A 20,863-nucleotide genomic window follows, 5' to 3' on the forward strand; every position below is an offset into this window, starting at 1 on the left:
TCTTATCTGATCAGAAAACTGCCACCCCCTCCTGGGAGGGCTGACTCTAAATTTATCAGAAGTTCTCACAGATTTTTCTTTTTTTCTTTTCTTTTTTTTTTTTTTTTTTTAACATTTTATGGTGCAATGCCTTGATGTTGAATATAAATTGTGCACCCCAACACGAAGTCCCACATGTCAGCGGACAGGATAGAGAAGTTGGCTCCCTCAGTCGCAAATGAACACCAGCACATTGTTGTACTGGGGGAATGCCCCAACAACTCCCTCCTCATAACATGCTGACATCACAGAGTAAAGCACGCGTTAATGAAGCTCCTAAAAGGAAGTGATTTTGCCTACTTCGATAAGGTCTAATGTGTCGATACGGATACAAGAAGTACGGATATTGTTGCTTTTACTAAGAAGGGGAAGTTAGTAATCATTCTGGATGCCACCGTAAGATATGAAAATAATGACCTTGACCAGCCATAAAAAGTGAAAAGGAAAAAGGAAGACATTTACGATAAATTCATCTCTTTCCTTAGAGAAAAAGTTTCGTGAGGGTTCCGATGAAAGAGACTTCAACGTGGGAGGCCTCTGGTATGGAGCCCGTGGAACGAAACCTACTATTAACGCCTTTAAACAAAAACATACAAACCTATTTTATTTAATCTCAATTGATAATTTTTACTAATAAATTATTCAATTAATTTGATCTTAAAACTTACTAAAAACATTCTCAAGATAAACATTATTTTTTAAACAATTTCACTAATTTGATATACATTTATGCTTAAAATAAAAAATTAAGAACTCTTTGATTTTTGATGAACGTAAATAATAAATTTCTTTGGTACATGGCCATTATCTGAAAATGAGTAAAGCGTACTTCTGGTCCATTTCTATTGACAAAAAAATGATTCCACTCCTTTTGTTGTAAACATTTAAAAATAAAAAATTAAAAAAGATCTTTTCATTACTTCTCCATGTTCGACCCCTAAGTCACATAGGTCGAAGACATAATAAAAATTTGTATTTTGAACAACAATTTTTTTGTTTCAATTTACTAGGCATACTACATGATGATAACCGCATTCACAAAACACGTATACATTATCATTTTGATCAACGCGACCTACATCTTCCCGTTGCATAAAGTGTTTTTACTGCCTCGTGTGTACATATGTCCTGTTTCATGCCGATTTTCAATTTCAGGAGCTTTTTAAATATTGCTCGATTAAAATATCTTAAAGTCTCTCCTTCCCGTTTTATGCTAATATTTCAAAAGTGATGTGATGATATAGGGCCGTCGCTCTCCGGGGATTTAGCGGGGCGGGTCCGCCGGGGAAGGATTGCCTTTTTTTTGTGTTACGATCTCCTCTTGTGAGATTGTGACGTCGTACATCGACCAACCTACTCGCTATAATTGTCTGTTTAAAAAGGCAGATAAGTAAGGCTACCACTGAGGGCGGGGTTTCATGCCGTTTTTCAATTTCAGGGGCTTTTTAAACAGTGCTCGATTTAACAATCTTAAAGTTTCCTCTTCCCTTTTTAAGCTAATATTTCAAAAGTGATATAGGGCCGTCGCTCTTCTATATTTGAAATTGAACGCAGGCACATACACTTTGTCGACTCCCTACAGCACCAAAGAAATCCACTGTTCAGGACCCTTACACCAGCGTCCCCTCCGGTTTGTTGACAACGAACCTGATAAAAACTCAGAAACGACGTGCCAGCACACGAATTTATGGAATAATTTGTTTTTCTTATAGGTTTTGTTTAAAATTAATTAATTAATTAAAACTAATGTGTGTTTTAACGCCCACAACAACAAAAAATACAAGTCAAAAACTCCTTAAAATGTAGGCCACTACAGAAGAAGGAAACAGTGCAGGATCAGAATATATATTCATACTAAAAACCTTAAATGAAATCCAGAAATAGGGGTTATGAAGAAAAAAAAATTTTTTGAAATTACAGGAATACAAAGTACCAGATATACATACACCTACCTGTGTGTATGTAATCAAGTATTTATTTCGTCAGGGAGTACGAAAAAAAAAATTGGAATTTAATGATCAGAGTAACATATCCAGCAAAAGTTTCATAAATCGTTAGAGTTTCAAATAAAAGTTTTTTTTAGTTGTCAATTCAAATAAAACGATAATTTTAAGATAATAAATAACAATAACAAAAAGCTACATTATTACGTTTCACAACTTTTGTGAACTCATTATAACCACATTGTCGGCTTGTGTTGACTATACAGCAGCATCAACATTTAACGAATCCTTGCTATCAATATGTTCTGTTTCAGGAGTAAGCAGTGGATGTTAGGATGAAATTACCGACAGTGAGAAGTGCAGCTGTGCCTTTTGGAACTGCCATGGTTCACTCACGGCCGCTATGGTTGAGCTCCTGGTCGGAGGACTATCTGGCTACCTAGTGGGGGATGCACCAGAGATTACTGTATGCCAGATTGGGAATACTACATAATTTTTTTTTGATTAATAGATTTATTTATTGATAGATATTACAATCTGCCACACAGTTGTGGGCAATAGGTAATAATGATGAATGATCTCATACATACTAAAATAAAAAGAAAAAAATAAATAAAAAAAACTCTCTAAATTATATACAAACAAAAGAATAAACAAAATGAACATAATCAAACTATCTGTATGAAAAATAAATAAATAAAATAACATAATGATAAAATAATATATACAATATTTACACAATCGACCTGAGGATCCCTGAGCCCACTCTATTCCCCACGCGTGAGGGGTAGAGCAGAGCTTAAAAGATCCCAGAGCATCCCTCTCGCTGGTAATGAGCCAGTGGAGGCTGAGCAAGTGCACTAAAGCACTACATAATAGTAATCGTATTTGTGTTGTTTTTACTATCAATCGTTTTGATAATTGTGACCTACATCTTTCTTTCCGCAACATAATGATTTTTTTATATAGAGCCTGGTATATAAATTTTTCCTGTATGGTAATGGTAATGTGGATTTTCATCTACAATATTTACTGTCTGATTACGTGCAGTGTGGTGATGATGTAATGCAAGTGATTTTGGATCAAAGAATAGGACATTGATTACAAAATACATGGATGTTTTTAAAATATCGTGGCTTGCAATACATTAACCAAAATACATGGATGTTTTTGAACATCCATTTGAGTAACATAATGTCTGTTCCATCGATCACGGTTCTACGGCCTGTCAGATGTGATTTTGGAACAAAATCTGGATGGAATCTGAGATTCCGGGGATTTGATATTTTTAAACCTTCCCATTTCACGAAATTTATCGGTTAACTAATAAATACATTTATTGTGTACAAAGAAAGAACCGCTCCCTTTTACAGATATGTTATCTTTCTATTATATTATGCCATATAAAAATATGTAATATATATATGTCCGATCACGGATTGATCAGTATGCTGTGTAATGTGGCTACCCGGTGTATTTGGGCAGCATGGATGAATAAAGCATTTCTTTTTCTTCTTTCTAGCCATGAACTTAAAAAAATTATATTTGGAAAAAGATGCAGTAATAATATGAAACAAATGGTACAAAACAGCTGTTACTATTTTTAATTAGATCATATGACGGTAATTGTTTGATATTAGAAAAAAATTCAGTAAGGAATGGTGATAATGCGCAAGCGGGAATCTACATTAAGACCAGTGGTCCATATAATTATTATAATTTTAGAAAACAAGTAATAATTCACAAATATTGTAATTTTTTATTTCTTGAATATTTTAAAGAAGTCCAATAATTTAATAATAAATATATGAATATATATGGCATTAATATTTATACTTGAACAAAAGATCAATTTATGATCTGAAAATCAAGTCATCCATCAGGACCTCAATGTCCCATAATGAAAACTTCCCAACCACCCAAATCCACTTGTTTCTAACCTGGCTTCTCCTTCATTACCTAATAATCCTTCTAGGCGTCTGAAAAGAAGATGGTCTTGAGATCTTCCCCTCTAGAAATGTTATTGGAGTTATATCAGTGGGTAGATTCTCCACATGTTCGCATCATGTAACTATGTCACCTACAGCAAATTTACTTGTATATATTTTTATACAGTTGTAAATAACAATAAATAAATTATTAAAAAAAAAAGTGATGTGAAAGAATTTGAACCAAACAGCTGTTGCTTATATTTAATTAGAACATGTGATGGTTTTGAAAAATTATTTTAAAAAATATTTTTGAAGTAAGTTTGAACTAATTTTCGAATGTGATAATGCGCATGCGCGAATTCACATTAATGGAAAAATCCTATATTATTGTTTATCTTAATGCTATAAAACTGATATTAATTAAGACGATAAATACAAGAACTGGCTCGATTTTATTTAATGATGAATTATTTAGTTCAAATTTGAACGATGGATCAGTAATGATTGGAAATAATCGATATTAAACAGCTGTTGATTTCATTTAAATAGATCACATGATGGTGATAGTTTAGAGGTAATAATTGAAAATTATAAAAGCACTTCTGTAGTTTGTAGTTTGGTGGAAGAGAAAAACCGGGACTAAGGTATACTATTTTAAACAAAAAAAGTAAGTACATTTTGTTTCATAGTTAAAATATCCACTTAAAACGCGTAAATTCACACTCATTAAATTCAAATTCATGTTCTATTTTTTTTAAATTAATACCTGAATAGCCTAGTGAGCTTTACTTAGTTGATACAACAGTTAATTTTTTTTTTATCACTTCATTATGGGAGGTATAGTCTCGTATAAAAGACACCCCTAACTATATACAACATTATAAAAAAAAATATATGATAAAATAAACAGATACAAATAATAATCCTTGATAAGAGAGAAAAGTAAAGTTCACAACAAAACATTATTAGACTTAACAAAACAAACTATTGCCCTCTAATGGGGAAAAAACAACAAGTTAATTTGAAATAATATAGAAGTTATGTCAATAATAGAATTGATAACTATAGAATTTATAAGAGAATGTCCTGCAGCAGCATGGGCTTGAGTCTTCGGGTTGAGGTTGGATTTCACAAGATGTAGGTCACTGCTCCTTTAACTGTCAGTAACTGGGAGTTGGTTTATGAATCGTTTTTTGGTGTAATCCTATTTTATTTATCATTTTTTATGAATCATAAAATATGTTTTATCACCATTTTTTTTTTTATATTTAATTATGATTCACTGTTATTCAGACATTTCTCCCAGAAATTATTTCGACTGAAAGGTATTAAGGGCATTACATAATGTGGGTATTCCGTTCATAGATAAATTATCACATTAAATAGCTATATATTAGAACGATAGTGAGTAGACCACAGGAAGATGGTCTGAGTGGGGATCAAGTGAGGTTAGTACCCAACGTTTCGCTCCACTTTGTAGGGTTTCATCAAGACTTAATCCTGAAAGATGGAGAGTAAAAAAAAAAATCCACTTTCAATCATTCAGGATTTAGCCCTCATGGAGCCCTTTTTATTTTTTGGTTACTAATAAATAGTTGTTCTGATATTTCTGTATTTCTTCGACCGCCACTCAGATTATCTTAAAATCGATTATTTATGGCGACCTGCTGGATTATTTCAATTCTAATTGTGGCTAATCGCATAAAAATCATTCAATTAATATTTTTTTTAAATATCTTTTTTCCTAAATATTATCGAATGGTCGCTAATAAATTAAATTTTATTATTACTAAAAAAAATTATTTTTTTCGTTTTAACATTTGCCACTAAAATTTGTAGTTCTCCTAAATCAAATTCATGTTCTCTTTTTTTCGCGATTTATTTTTCATCAATGAATTTCTTCAAGTGATTTCACTTCTTTTTCGGATAATGTAAGATAAGAATTTATATACTGCCTTCAAATATTTTAGCGAATCCGCGAATATTCTCCTGTTCCAATTTTCGATGTATTTAAATGATTCGGGGTAAGACAGTAAGGCGCTGAACTGCTAACTCAATGAACTACGGTTCCAATCCGCCTATTGTAGATAATTATTTTTTCTGTTACTGTAGCCGTGGGTCAACCCTTTGGATTTGGGAGTCCTCCTGTGGTACATCCAGACTCAATAAAGTGGGAAGGACCTTTCCTTATAAAGAAGTTTTGAATTATCATTGTCGTGGTTTGATTTAGTTGATGTCCTCTTGTTAAAATAAATAAATAATAAATCTTTCATTTTATAGTGGTTAATTAATTCATTTTATAGTGGTTAATTAATTCATTTTATAGTGGTTAATTAATTCATTTTATAGTGGTTAATTAGTGTTATTATAATGATAAATGAAGTGATTATGAATTAGAAATGAGTTATTCTAATAAAAAAAAACCAACGTAAAATAGATTTATAAAGTTCATTTTAACATTGTCCCGGATGTTTATAATTACGTTGTTATGGCATATTTAATCAAAATATTATTGGTATGTTTCAACCCGTTAAAGTTTTTTTTTTTTTTTTGAAGATTATTATTATTATTATTATTATTGTTATTATTATTATTATTATTGTGATACGATGAAGCTATCCACATATTGCTCTCTCCCTCCCTCTTTGAACATTCAACTGAATTAGATCCTCGTCTGCATCGCCCAGCCATCTGACCCGGAAGATTTCCTCTTATCCGTTTTCCATCCAGTTTCGGTAGTATCTTCTTGGGTATCCTCTCTACATGTGCTATTCATCTTATACGAGCTCTTTTCACTAATGCCACGAGGTTGGGTTTGCCAAAGAGCTACATCAGCTCCTCATTCCTTCTTCTTTTCCAAAATTTTTGAAGGTTAAGACCAAAAAATTGTTTCATACCGGAAGATTGCTGATTGACTGTGTCTTACAATAAATGGAATTTGGACCGGGTGCAGTCAAATTAAACTCAAATAGTAATATTATGTACTATTTATATTTGAGCTAAAGTTTCGCTCTTATATTGTCTTTCTTAATTATTTGTATTTATTGTATCCCATTATTTTAAATTTATTTCTTCTTTGTTTTTCTATTCATGTAAATTTTAATTTTTTTTTTTAAGATTTCTTCTCCCCCTTTATTATGTATATTTTCATTTATTGTTTACCTAATTTTAATATTGTTTACACTGTTTCCTTTAAAATTATTTTCAAATGACTTGACGTATTTAACTGCTATCCCCACTCCTCCTAATACAAACGGTTCACTCTGACTTTGACTTCCGTCAAAACAGGTATGAATTCTGTCTCGTTCATTTTCATTTGATTTTATTCTTATCCTTTTTCATCTCTTAATTTGTACTTTATTTAATATTTCTACACTTTATCTGTTACTATTACCGTTTTCCTTTATTTTTTATAACCTTTGATTTTTCTTATTTAAAAAACTTTTTATGTTTCATTGTATACTCTTGTAATTTTTCCAGTTACTTTTTTTACTTAGGTTAAGTGTTTTGTTTTTTTAGCCCTGACGAAGCCCTGCAACGTGAGGCGAACTGTTGGCTCAAATAAATGGGTCGGACTAAATTCCATTTATTTTACTAAAAATTTTTTGTTATTTAAGAATCTGCTTCCTATCCGAAATTTTCCAGTCCTGGACTCTTCCTACCAGAAATTAGTTCGCAAGTGCATTTTGAGGCACTTTTATTGAACATTTTTCCGTTACCCTTTCATCTAACACACAAACATTAGGAAACATTAGATATAAAACGGTTTTTAAATTGAGCCCAACACAAAATGTATGTTGACCTCGATTGCTTTCTCGAGAACCACTAGTTTGGAACCATTGAGGCACTACAAAGCGTAGTAAATATTAAAAGTAGATTCACAAACTTGGGCTACTTCTGGACAAACGACTGACCTGGAATTCGCAAAAAAAGACTGAAAAGTCTGGAAACTGCACGTCGATTCCGACTATTACAGTACTTACCAGACGAATGGTATAAACTTTCAACCCTTAACTAAAGACTGGTCTACATGATTGTAATAAAGCGTATATGGAAATATGTAGATGAGCTTTGGTGCACCACTAAACTTCGAATCCAATTCTAAGTCCTCCTAGAATCCTGAATGTTCCATACTTTATTACAAATAAAATGATGCATGAAAATCTTAATGTTTCATATATAACCGATCTAATGAGACCTAAATTCCAATCCTTCCATAATAAACTCCTTAACCACCCAACCTACCTTGATTCCTCTTTCATTCCTGACAATCCGAGACGTCAGTAAAGAAGATGCCATCGAGACCTTCGCATGTAGACATATTACTGGAGACCTACCAATGGGTGTTTCTCTACTTGCCTGTATTACACCATTATGATATTTTTTTTAAATTTATTTATTTATTGATATTTACAACTGTATAAAAAATACAACAAGTAAATTTGATCATAATGACATAATGATATGATACAGGATGTAGAGAAACTACCTAGTAGTAGAACTCTAACAGTTTACAATATAAGGTCACGAGGCCATCTTCTTTTCAGGCGCCTCGGAGGATTGCGAGGAATGGAAGAGGAAGCAAGGTTAGAAACTAGTGGATTTGGGTGGTTAGGGAGTTTATTATGAAAAGAATAATATCGGGTTCGGGCTAGATCGGTTACATAAGGAACATTTAGGTCTTTATGGATGGTTTTATTAGTAACAAAATAAGGAGCATTGAGGATTTTACGAAGGATTTTGGATTGTAAAGATTGGATACGAGAGGAATTCGAAGGTTTAGTGGAGCCCCAAAGTTCAACTCCGTATGCCCAGATGGGCCTTATTATTGTCATGTAGATCAGTCTTTTGTAATGAGTTGGAAGTTTAGACCGTTTGTCTAGTAAGTGCTGTAATAGTCGAAATCGACGTGCAGTTTCCTGTCTTTTCAGTCTTGTGTGAGGATTCCAGGTTAGTCGTTTGTCAAGATTTAGTCCAAGATAACGAATCTGTTCTACAGGGGTAAGAGCCACATTATTAAAGTATACTGTAGGGCAGTCGGTTTACGACGAAAAGTAAATGTGATTTGTTGGGATTTATTTTTATCCTCCAATTTCATTATGATATTAAATAAAATTTATTGGATGTATTTTTATGTAAATATAGTTGTGATTATCAATAAAACAAAAAAAAATTAAAAATTAAAAGTTGATGTAGTTCTTGCCTCGAGCTGCATAGAAATATATCCTATTCTGTTGCAGGTCGAAGCGATGCCTACCATCAACTTCTTGCCGACGTTCGAGGATTACTTCTGCCTAATGGAGCTGCCTATGGGTTCGCTGGTGATCGCCATCTTGGACATGATATTGCCTACCGCCATCACTCTATACCCCTTCGTGATGAAGTTCTGTTTTGAGGGCGAAGATTGCTGGGGAGACTTCATTTTCGACGGCTTGGCTACCTGTCACGTCTTGATGGCAATTGCTGGAGTTTTCATCATTGTCGTATACTTCACGGAGAAACAGATTTTACTCTTCGTCGCAACGATCATCAAGTTCGCCGTTATAATAATCTATCTTATGGCATTTATTATCAATATGGTAGCAATAGTGACGTTGGTGTTCCTGGTGACATTGTCAACAGGATTCGTCGTCCTCCTCAGCGGATTACTTTTACTAGCTATATTTACTTATCACTTGTTCGTTGTAAATAGCTGGAGCAATTGTCTCTGAATTGTTAATCGTATCCCCCATTTAATAAAAAGTCGATTAACCACGCTATGTTCGTTGCCATTTTTATATAGAAACTATATATTTACTAACAGACCGAGCAATGTTTCGCTATTGCTACATTTGAGAATGTATATATATGTATTAATTAAACACTATTGAAACATTGATATCAATTAATATGTAGATAAAGAGATAAGACGGTAACTTAAATGGTAACAACTAACTTCGCTGTCAAAAAAGAGAAGAAGGAATAAGATCTAACATGCTTGAACTGCTGTAACATACTGGCTTATTGGTTTTTTTTTCTTCATAACCCCTTCAAAATTTGAATGGCGTATTTATAAACAATGAACTTTCTCCATTTTCTGTAGAACATCTACATTCTAAGGAGTCTTTTGGAGTGTATTATTTTTGTTGTCAGAATTTATAAAAGTGTATAATGTGTTGGGGCACACATTATTTCTGAATTTAACAAACTCAAATCTGATAAAAACTTAATCCTAATACGACGTGACCTTACGTAGTGTGTTGCCAACGCACCGGAGGGGGGGGGGCAGGTTTTAACGTGTTGAATAACGGATTCGTACAGTACTGAAGTGAATCGAAAAATTTGATGTGTCGTCGCTTGATGAACTCCGGTACAGTGGGCAACTCCAACAATTGATGCAGCTCCGGTGGTCTCTTCCTCCTCCACGATGTTGTGCGCACGATTTTCCTCAACATCGAATCCTGAAAAGTTTGAAGAAGGCGCTGGATTCCATCTGATATGTGGGTAAACAATGGTGCCGCATATAGTAGTGCTGGTCTCAGAATACTTTTGTATATATGGAGGGGGAAAGATACAAGGGCTAAATAGAAAACCCATTCCCAGTTGATCTCCCTCACCCCTCCACCAAGACCTGGGAGGTGGCAGAGCACTGTTTCCCCTGGTCGATGCTCTCGCCTCGGGAGGGACTTCTGGCTTTTCAGCCTGAAGTCATCACTCAATAACACCAGCAGGAATTGCCCCTCCCAATTCCTAGTAAGCTACAGGCAAACACATGCCATCATCGGTGACACCGCCTCCAGCGGACCCGGCAACCTATCTTATAATGCTATACTGCCGAAACAAGATGTTATAATTTGCCAACATATGTGCATACATTCTCATTTGTATATTATAACTTGCTTGTTCTTATTTTTTCAGGAGGTTAGAAAGAAAAAGAAAAAATCTGATCTCCCAAGAAGAGATACAGATATCTTACAGATAGCCTGCTTACTCTACCATTATCTGCAGAATCATCTCCACAAGATCGGCTTGGCTCAGGATTTTACGTCTGTACAGTGCAACCATGAGAGAATGGATGGAGACCACCTTGTAGCATGCACTGCTTTGACTGCAATAAGACATTTTCCGATGGGCATTTGAAAATATCTAATCTATATTGCCAGCAAGACGTCGGATTGTCGAACGATTAACAATTCGAAAAAAAAGAAAGACATTTTTTTTAAAACCATGATATGTGTATACATATATAAAGAATTAAATATCTTATAATTTGTATGCCAATGAAGAAATAAACAACAAAGAGCACTCAGATAGAATAGATATTAGTGAATAGATAGAAGGACTATTTGGATAATTCGGAAACGATAAGAGAAGGCAAGCTATTGGTGCGATGACTGTCAGCCCCGTCTAATTAAAGAGACGAGTCTTCTGATTGGTCCAATTGCTTCTCTAAAGGCCTTTTTGTCTCCCAGTTGATGAAACTTGTTCAGGTCCTTCCTAATTGTCCAAGTTAGGGATCACTGTTTTAAGTATTTAGCACTGCTTTTCTCAATACTACTTAGTGGTTTTATTGGCAAATTGATTTTTACTTTCTTTATAAACTAAACTACGATAAGAAAGTTTTTCATATATGACCTAATTTTCAAATTATAGAGAATTTCGAAATAATTCACGCGAACTTTCGAACTACTGAACCCTTTTCAATACTAATGTAGTAATATGTAATTTTCAAATATATATTAGTTTTGTAATTTCGATAATCTGAACCTCGGTACTCCGAATACTCCAGTAATCCTTCCTGGCGTAAAGAAAAGAAAAGAATCACTGATGTGTGCAATAGGGAATGATATACTGTGTTAGCAAGTCCTTCTCTTACATCGTCTTCTCAGAAGAAGGAAGTTTCTGCAGAAGTCCCAGCAAAAAAAAAAAAATAATAACCGACTTGTATAAAAAAGATTAATTTTTAAAACAAACTGGCGAATTGCCAATAAAATATGTAAAAAAAAAAAAATAGTCATTCATATTGTTGGATTTTTTTATACCATTCTTCCTAATACTTCTTAAAATCCTAAATTTTCAGTAATCCAAACACCACCGTGCAGCAATTAGTTCGGATTACCCAGGTTACACTATATTTGTTTTTCACCCCTACCCTCCCACCCACCCGCAAAATGTTGGTCACTCGAGAAACTAGAAACTGAAATCAATCGACGACTCGACATGCGAGGTCCCATTGCATTTCAGAGGAAGTGATACAAAGTAAACTAGTAAATTTCGCGTCACTGAGCAGTTCCTTTCCAGTACTTCCATAGGTTTACGGCTACAGGTTCATATTGTCATAGTGTTTTAAAAAAAGTTCTACAGCATTACAAGTTGAGATAGGACTATTCAGTACGCATATCCTAGTTTGAGATAAAAGGCCTCACTCCACGAAGTCAAGTTGAAGGGAAATGAGGCGTTCGGTCGTATAACAATGTAAACGACAAAATAAAAGCATATGGAAAATATTTAGTACTCTAGTCTAACAAAAATCACCAAATTATATTACCTAATACTTTTGTGATTTTTGTCCCAAGATTTGGGAGAAAGGTAAGGGGTACGATTCCAGACAACTTCTGGTTCAGAATAGATTCCAGCAAGAAAAAAATGTATGGCCCAAGATACTATAGTGTGCGGAGTGAAGGAAGCAGGGGTATGATAGAAGTAAATAATAACTCTATTAAGCCATCAACAGAAATAGCTTTAACAGACCAAGAGATGAAAGAAAACGGAAAGGATCAGAAGATAATATGAGAGAATGATCCAGATAACGAGGTAGAAATAAATATATTAGATATTGCTCCTCTGGGTTACAAGAACAGAACTAAAAGCAGACCTCATTGGTGAGATTTATTTGAAGACAGGAGATGCTATGAGGCAGAGGAAGAGAGAAAACGACCACGGGGACGACCGAGGAATAAGAGGGAGGACCTCATATCTCATCTGGGAAAAAAACTTCACTCTTAGTGAAAACTCTCCAGTCCCATATCACAATCCTCGAAGAATGGTGTTGAAATTGGAGGATAAAAATAAATCCCAACAAATCACATTTACTCTTCGTCGTAAAACTGACGACTGCCCTACAGTATACTTTAATAATGTGGCTCTTACCCCTGTAGAACAGATTCGTTATCTTGGACTACATCTTGACAAACGACTAACCTGGAATCCTCACGCAAGACTGAAAAGACAGGAAACTACACGGAGATTCCGACTATTACAGCACCTACTAGACAAACGGTCTAAACTTCCAACTCATTACAAAAGACTAATCTACATGACAATAATAAGGCCCATATGGACATACGGAGTTGAGCTTTGGGGCTCCACTAAACCTTCGAATTCCTCTTGTATCCAATCTTTTCAATCCAAAATCCTTCGTAAAATCCTCAATTCTCCTTATTTTGTTACTAATAAAACCATCCATAAAGACCTAAATGTTCCCTATGTAACAATCTAATCCGAACCCTATATCATTCCTTCCATTATAAACTCCCTAACCATCCAAACCCACTAGTTTCTAAGCTTGCTTCCTCTTCCATTTCTGGCAATCCTTCTAGGCGCCTGAAAAGAAGATGGCCTCGTGACCTTATATTGTAAACTGTTTTTAGAGTTCTACTACTGGGTAGTTTCTCTACATCCTGTATCATATCATTGTCATTATGATCAAATTTACTTGTTGTATTTTTATACAGTTGTAAGTATAAATAAATGAATAAAAAAAAAAATTATTGGTGAAGTCTAGAAGCAGGAAAGGAGAGAGAAATTTTAAGAAATTGATCCAGGGTCCCCCGACACCATATGGTTGTAGAAGGAGAAGATGTTGGGATATAGCTCGCTATAAATATACATGTGATTATAATGATTGCTACTTATGCGAACTGATATAATCAAATTTGTTTTGCTAGGTTATGGCAACGCTAGGGAATGTCCCCTTCATGCTCAAATGGAAGGATTATTTTTATGTTTTCGAACATTCAGAAGGCTTTCATAATTTGTCATTCACGAACGAGTCTTCATCGAAGTGTTCCTTACATAGCAAGTACAAAATTAGTGAGTACTTTTTCCAATTACTGAAGACCTAATCCTATATTTCACTATGTTATGAATAAGGAAGATTTTTAAGTTGCCTATTCTTTGTAAAAGGTATGCAAGTATGTAATTTCAAATTATCATATGGTTAATTACTCAGCTATAGTATAACGTTACTTTTATGTTGTGGTATTTAATTAATATTATAAATGAAGAATTAAATGGATAAGAAACCTTCGACTATGATGTTTTGTTCAACTAATATGTTTATAAATATTAGTAATTCTTCGTTGGCAATGAAGAACTAATCTTACTATCGTTAGGAAAAGAAGAAAGATGGTGAGCAGTTTTTTTACAATCCAATATTCACTATTTTATTTCTAAGTATACATAATCGAAATAAAGTTGGACTTTTTTGTTTTACCCCTAAAATCATTTTTGACAAACAAAAAAGGAAAGGTGGAGGGTTATCTCAGAGGTAACCAACCGATTTTAACCAGTGTGGACGGTCATTTTTTCATTCCGTTGGACCGTCACGAAATAATTCAACACAACCAGGCCAGAATGGAACTGGCACCATTGCATGCCTCAGGCTACTATAGTGACACCTCAATTTGCTCAGCTACAAGGGCTCCTATAAAAATCCAAAATTTCAACACATCTTTCCTTATCAGATCCTCATTCCTATGTAATTGCAATCCAGTATGGCCACTCCAGAACCCTGCTGACAAATCAACACTGCCCACACCACGTTTGCCGATGACAAATGGGTGCAATCATTGCAATATTGACCCATCAATTGTATCCTAAACCCTCTAATACCAATACTCTTGAGGAATGCTGTAAAAACTAGGGAAATAAAATAAATTCCCATCAAACCACTTTTACACTTCGTCATAAAGCTATGATTTCCTGCCCTACAGTATCATTTAATGACATTCCACTTTCCCCTTCCTTGAATCAAATCTGGATAAATTACTGACATAAAATCCTCATACAAGACTGAAAAGAAGGAAACTACTCGTCGATTCTGACTATTACAACGTTTACTAGATAAACGGTCTAAACTTGCAACTCATTATAAAAGACTGATCTACATGACTATAATAAGGCCTATCTGGACACACGGAGTTGAGCTTTTGGGCTCCACTAAACCATCGAATTCCTCCCGAATCCAATCCCTACAGTCCAAAATGCTTAATGCTCTTTACTTTGTCACAAATCAAGTCATCCATTAGTACCTTAATGTTCTGTATGTTGCCGCTATTGCCAGAACCAGATACCTTTCCATGATAAGCTTCCCAACCACGCTAACCCACTTGTTTCAAACCAGGCTTCTTCATTACCTAATGATCCTCCTAGTCGTCTGAAAAGAAGATGGCCTCGAGATCTTCTCTAGAAATGTTATTGGTATTCTATCAATGGGTAGATTCTCCACATGTTTATATAATGTTATTTTATCACTAACAGCAAATTTACTTATTGTATATATTTGTATGCAGTTGTAAATAACAATGAATAAATTTAAAAAAAAACAAATATTTAGTAATTATACATTTTACGCTTAGGCAATAAAGCCTCGCTTGTTTTTGTTCCTGTAATATTATTCTAAAAAAAAAAAAAAGTGTCCAAGAATTAATAAATAATTGAACATGGTTACTACTTGGCTAAAGATGTGTTATTTTGCAGAACACTGATGAACGCCCAGACGTGGAATTCTTGCCTCATGTTGAAAAAGCTTTTTGGGCCGTGAGCCTCCGGGTCGGCTCGCTCATCATTGCCATCCTCGAATTCTTTCTGCCCTTCCTCTTCGTCGGCTACCAGAGCTGGGAGTACATCTTCGGCCACAGGCATGACCAATACGGGATCGCCTACTATCCGGCCAAATGGGCTTACTTCGCGTGGATCATCCTCCACGTGGTCTTCATAATATCAGCCGTCTTAGTCATCGTTGCCTTCGCCGCGAAGAGTCAGAAAGATTTCCTCTTCGTTGCCGTCATCGTTCAGCTGTTGCTGTTCATAATCTACGCGGTGATGGCCGGAGTAGGCTACATTTTGTTGCTCTTGGAAGAATGGTATTGGCAAGCTACATTCTACATCGTTACCCGGGTATTGCTGTTGGCGATATTCGGCTATTTTGTGATTGTATTAAATAGTTGGCTTGGGGTGTATGGTAAATAGCTAGGAATAAATAACATTTCACAATTTCTTATAACTGTCTTTTACAAGTATTTATTTTAAATTAGATTCTATCATCTATTCATAACTAAATCCAGTGACTATGATATATATCCAATGTATATGATATACTACATGCTTGAATATAGGCACATTTGACAAAAATCGCATGCTTGAATGTACGTAGAATTGGACGTATTCCAAAATATCACCGTATACTGCGGTTACTTTCTTAAGACGTTCCTAAAAATATTAAGAGTAGTAAACTCCAGTCTACGGTAAAATTTACGGAAGACCTCAAAAACAAAAACATGTTTTCTTGTATGTGCTACTATTCAAGGAAAGTAGCGATGTACTCTTTATATTCCGGTAAATTTATATGTCCTACTCCTCTAAACTTTTTTTTAAAGATTCTTTCGTTTATATAGGATATGTGACTTGGAAAAATTTGTCTTGTACAATTATTTGGTTGAATTCCGAATGTCCAAATTCGTTTAAATCAATGAAATCATCACAAGATGAAACCCTATATTCTTGCTTAGATTCACTAACACAATAGATGCCACTTAAATCAAACACAATTTAAATAATTATTAATAGAAAAAGTAATGAAACATTCAAAATATTCCCCCACTTTGACTACTGTTGTCACTGGAGGGGGGGGCAAAAAGAAAATGATTAGTAAATTGTCCTGTGGGATTCACCTTCGGGATGACGCCAATATCTTCCCATTTCATGAAGAGTGGTTTTACCCTTTAAGTATTTCCAGGCACCCTTGTTCCACCCAGTTATCGAATCCCACCGCCCATCATACATCACAGAACTCCCTAAATTCGACAGCTCAATCCCACAAACGTTCTCGGCCTACAGACTTATATCCCTCGATCTACTGAGCAGTTTTTGACAGATCCTTCCTTATCAGAACCACCTCCCTACGGAATTCCATCCGTCACTCCAGTAACCTCCCTACCTTCAAATTTCGTTCATTTTATTCATTTCCATCCATCCAGTTCCAATAGAACTTTATAAAATCTGCTGAAGTAATTCTGTAAATGTTTAATTATTATCATTCTGTGAAAGTTAATTAGTAAAGACCTAAAAGTTAATTTATTGCGATTTTTATTTTTTCATCATGTACTAATTATTATTACTTTTGTTTGTTTGTTACGCTAAGACTTTAAAACCCATAAAATATCTTTGTAGTATTATTCTAAGTGAAGCGGGACGGGTTGGCCCAGGAATCCCTTCTACTACTTTTGGTGTTATGGTCTCTTGGGAGATTGAGACATGAACATCAACCAATATTATTCAAGTCAATCGACTAGGGTGGAGAGGTTAGGTTTCTACTTTTTCCTAATTTCAGCCACTTTTTTCTAATCGGTTTTCCAATGTTAGTCACTTTTTTAATGTTACTCGATTTATCTAATATTCTATGAGTCGCTTAAAAGGGGTTTAGAAGGGAGCGTTGCCCGGAAATGATTATCTATCTTGATAAATATAGTCATATAAATTTATATATACATCATTTTAAAAAATAAATAAACATTATGAAATACCCCATCAACCATTAAGTAATTATTATTTTAGAAATATTCAAGAAAAGCTGATAAAAGCAATAACCGAAACTCCTTAAAATATTTAAATACGATGAAATTTAATTACGATAGAAAAATATGAAATAAAAATACTTATAGTATAGCACAAAAAGAAAAATGATAAAAAATTAAATAATAATACATGCTCTACTTTTTTTCTTTTTCTTTTTTTTCTCACCCTTCTAAATTTTATTATTTTAAACATGATATGTATACATATTATATACAGGAGTCCTTTCTTTGCCTAAAGGGCATTTTAAAGTAGGTTCTAAGATCCACTGTGTGCAGGGGAGCACTCCGGCGCTTACTACCCGTCTGCGTTGTCACGTGTGGGATGGGACCTCTCTTCGTGTGATGAATGATTGGGTTTAGACAGTGACTAAACCCCTACCCTCGGGGAGCACGTCGACCAGGAGAACAGTGCCTTTCCACATCCCAGGTCTACATGTTCTACAACTTTTTTGTTTAATTTTTTTTTAAGAATGAATCTTTATAATCGAGCATGAAAAAAAGGCCTAACAAAATTTGTGGTTTTACGTTTTAAGAAAGGTAAATACTAAAATTCTTTATTTTATTTATTTATTGATATTTACAACTGTATAAAAAATACATCAAGTAAATTTGAAGTAAGATCGTAACGATATGATACAGCAAGTAGAGAAACTACCCAGTAGTAGAACTCTAAAACATTTTACAATATAAGGTCACGAGTCCATATTCTTTTCAGGCGCTTGGGAGGATTGCCAGGAGTAGAAGAGGAAGCAAGGTTAGAAACTAGTGGGTTTGGGTGGTTAGAGAGTTTATAATGGAAGGAATGATATCGGGTTCGGGTTAGATTGGTTACATAGGGAACATTTAGGTCTTTATGGATGGTTTTATTAGTAACAAAATAAGGAGAATTGAGGACTTTACGAAGGATTTTGGATTGTAAGGATTGGATAAGAGAGGAATTCGAAGGTTTAGTGGAGCTCCAAAGTTCAACTCTGTATGTCCAGATGGGCCTTATTATTGTCATGTAGATCAGTCTTTTGTAATGAGTTGGAAGTTTAGACCGTTTGTCTAGTAAGTGCTGTAATAGTCGGAATCTGCGTGCAGTTTCCTGTCTTTTCAGTCTTGTGTAAGATTCCAGGTTAGTCGTTTGTCAAGGTGTAGTCCAAAATAACGAATATGTTCTACATGGGTAAGAGCCTCATTATTAAAGTATACTGTAAGGCAGTCGGGAGGTTTACGACGAAGAGTAAATGTGATTTGTTTTTATTTTTATCCTCCAATTTCGACACCATTTTTCGAGGGTTTGATATGGGATTGGAGGGTTTGGGATGCAATCAAAGGGTTATTATTAACTGTGAGCACACATGTGTCATCAGCATACGTGGTAAGGATAGTGTTAGGAGTTGTTGGGATGTCAGCTGTATAGACGGTGTGGAGGACGGGACCGAGGATACTACCTTGAGGAACACCAGCGGTTTGAAAATAGAGGGATGACTAGGAACCATTGTGGTTTACTTGGAATAATCTATTAGTAAGAAAGGAACGGATGATGAGAAAATATGTAGGAGGTAGGAATTTACGGAGTTTGCAAAGCAGTCCCGGGTGCCAGACTCGATCAAAAGCCTCTTCTGCATCAAGAAAGACACCCAAGCAGTACATTCCGCGCTAAAACCAGTTTAAAGTGCTATACAACTGTTTCTAACAATCCTGATTTATGAACCTAATCTAAGAAATCCTTCTATGTGTAGCAAAACGTGGAGTGCATAAAAATAAAATTGCCAATCCCTACCTTAGATGATATTTCACATGGATATTGGATTCTTTTTTACCTGAAACAAAATAAAATATCTGTCAGTCAATAGAAAAATATAACAATATATCGCACTAGTATTTCTAAAGTGACACAACTCAAAAGTCGGTGTTTTTGAGTTATGACTATGAAAGAAATTGGTAAATATATCTTTATGAATCATCAAAACTGTATCAACCTAGCTTCAGAGCTTGTCCGCCAGTGGGCACTTGTGTCACTCTTGCTGCCTTAATGCTATTCCTCCTCCATAGGCAAGAGTGTCACATTTCCAGAAATGTAAGTTTTAGACTTATGTCACTTTAGAAATACTAGTGCGATATGTCAATAGATTAAATTAGAGAATGATTATTTCTTAGACAAAATACAGGAAATTAAGTCTGTACTTTCATTGTGTGTTTATGTTTCATACATTACAATTTCATTGTAACACATTGACTGGAGCTGATAACACATTATTGTTATACGATATTCAATCCATGGTGGCTTCGGAGCACCAATTAGGATAAGCTATAGTGAAGAGAGGTCACTTTTCGGAGAGGTGAGGGAGAGCTCTGACACGTCCCTTTTACCTTAGATTGTCCCGAACCGTGTTTAGTACTTTCCTAGATTCCACCAACTACGATCGTTCAGGGTTTTGCTGCCATTAAGGATTTTTACATTCCTTTAGTTTTTTTTTTTATTACCAAAATAATTAAAGTACATAAATTTATTTACTTATTTATTCTTTAATTTTACATACTTCCAATAACATTTTTATACGTTTAAGCGGTTTTTAAATTTTTTTAAAATATTAATATATATTCACATTTTTTTGTTTATTATGCGTTCTCTAAATTTTTTAATGTAAATTTGGTGATATAAAATAACTTTCTACAGTCCTTATTCAATAATTCAGTTTAAAAAAAAAAAGAAAAAAAACCCAAAGAATATTCATTTATCAGATGATTGCATACATAGATTCAGTGGCATTCGCTGGTTACGACAACTGTTATGGGTAAAAACAGGTATATATACTTTATTAATTGGAGAAGTTTGTCGGGGGGTGCGGTCTGCAAAGAACAACATAAATAAACAAAACCATATTTATTTATTTTATCCCGACGTTTTGACCTGAGTTTCAGGTCTTCATCAGGGGTTATGGCGTAGAAGGTAGGCCTGCAACTGATTGATGTATATGAGTATATATGATTGTGTTATACATCAATCAGTTGCAGGCCTACCTTCTCTACGCCATAACCCCTGATGAAGACCTAAAACTCAGGTCGAGACGTCGGCATAAAATAAATAAATATGGTTTTGTTTATTTATGTTGTTCTTTGCTGACCG

At 34.6% G+C, this 20,863-nt stretch overlaps 1 protein-coding gene and 1 long non-coding RNA gene across 3 annotated transcripts in view; one reads left to right on the top strand and one right to left on the bottom strand.

The window, feature by feature from the left end:
- Positions 1-20,863, bottom strand: part of LOC106687902 (uncharacterized) — a 641,896-nt gene that overhangs the window by 110,199 nt on the left and 510,834 nt on the right. The gene's annotated exons all lie outside the window — the stretch shown is intronic.
- On the top strand, positions 14,118-16,178 carry LOC106687917 (uncharacterized). Its single transcript, XR_010842680.1, has 2 exons — positions 14,118-14,302; positions 15,653-16,178. It is a non-coding gene; the product is annotated as an uncharacterized lncRNA (long non-coding RNA).

The sequence above is a fragment of the Halyomorpha halys genome, unplaced genomic scaffold, assembly GCF_000696795.3.
Source record: "Halyomorpha halys isolate HHAL.00 unplaced genomic scaffold, Hhal_1.1 Scaffold40.1, whole genome shotgun sequence".
NCBI lineage: Eukaryota > Metazoa > Arthropoda > Insecta > Hemiptera > Pentatomidae > Halyomorpha > Halyomorpha halys.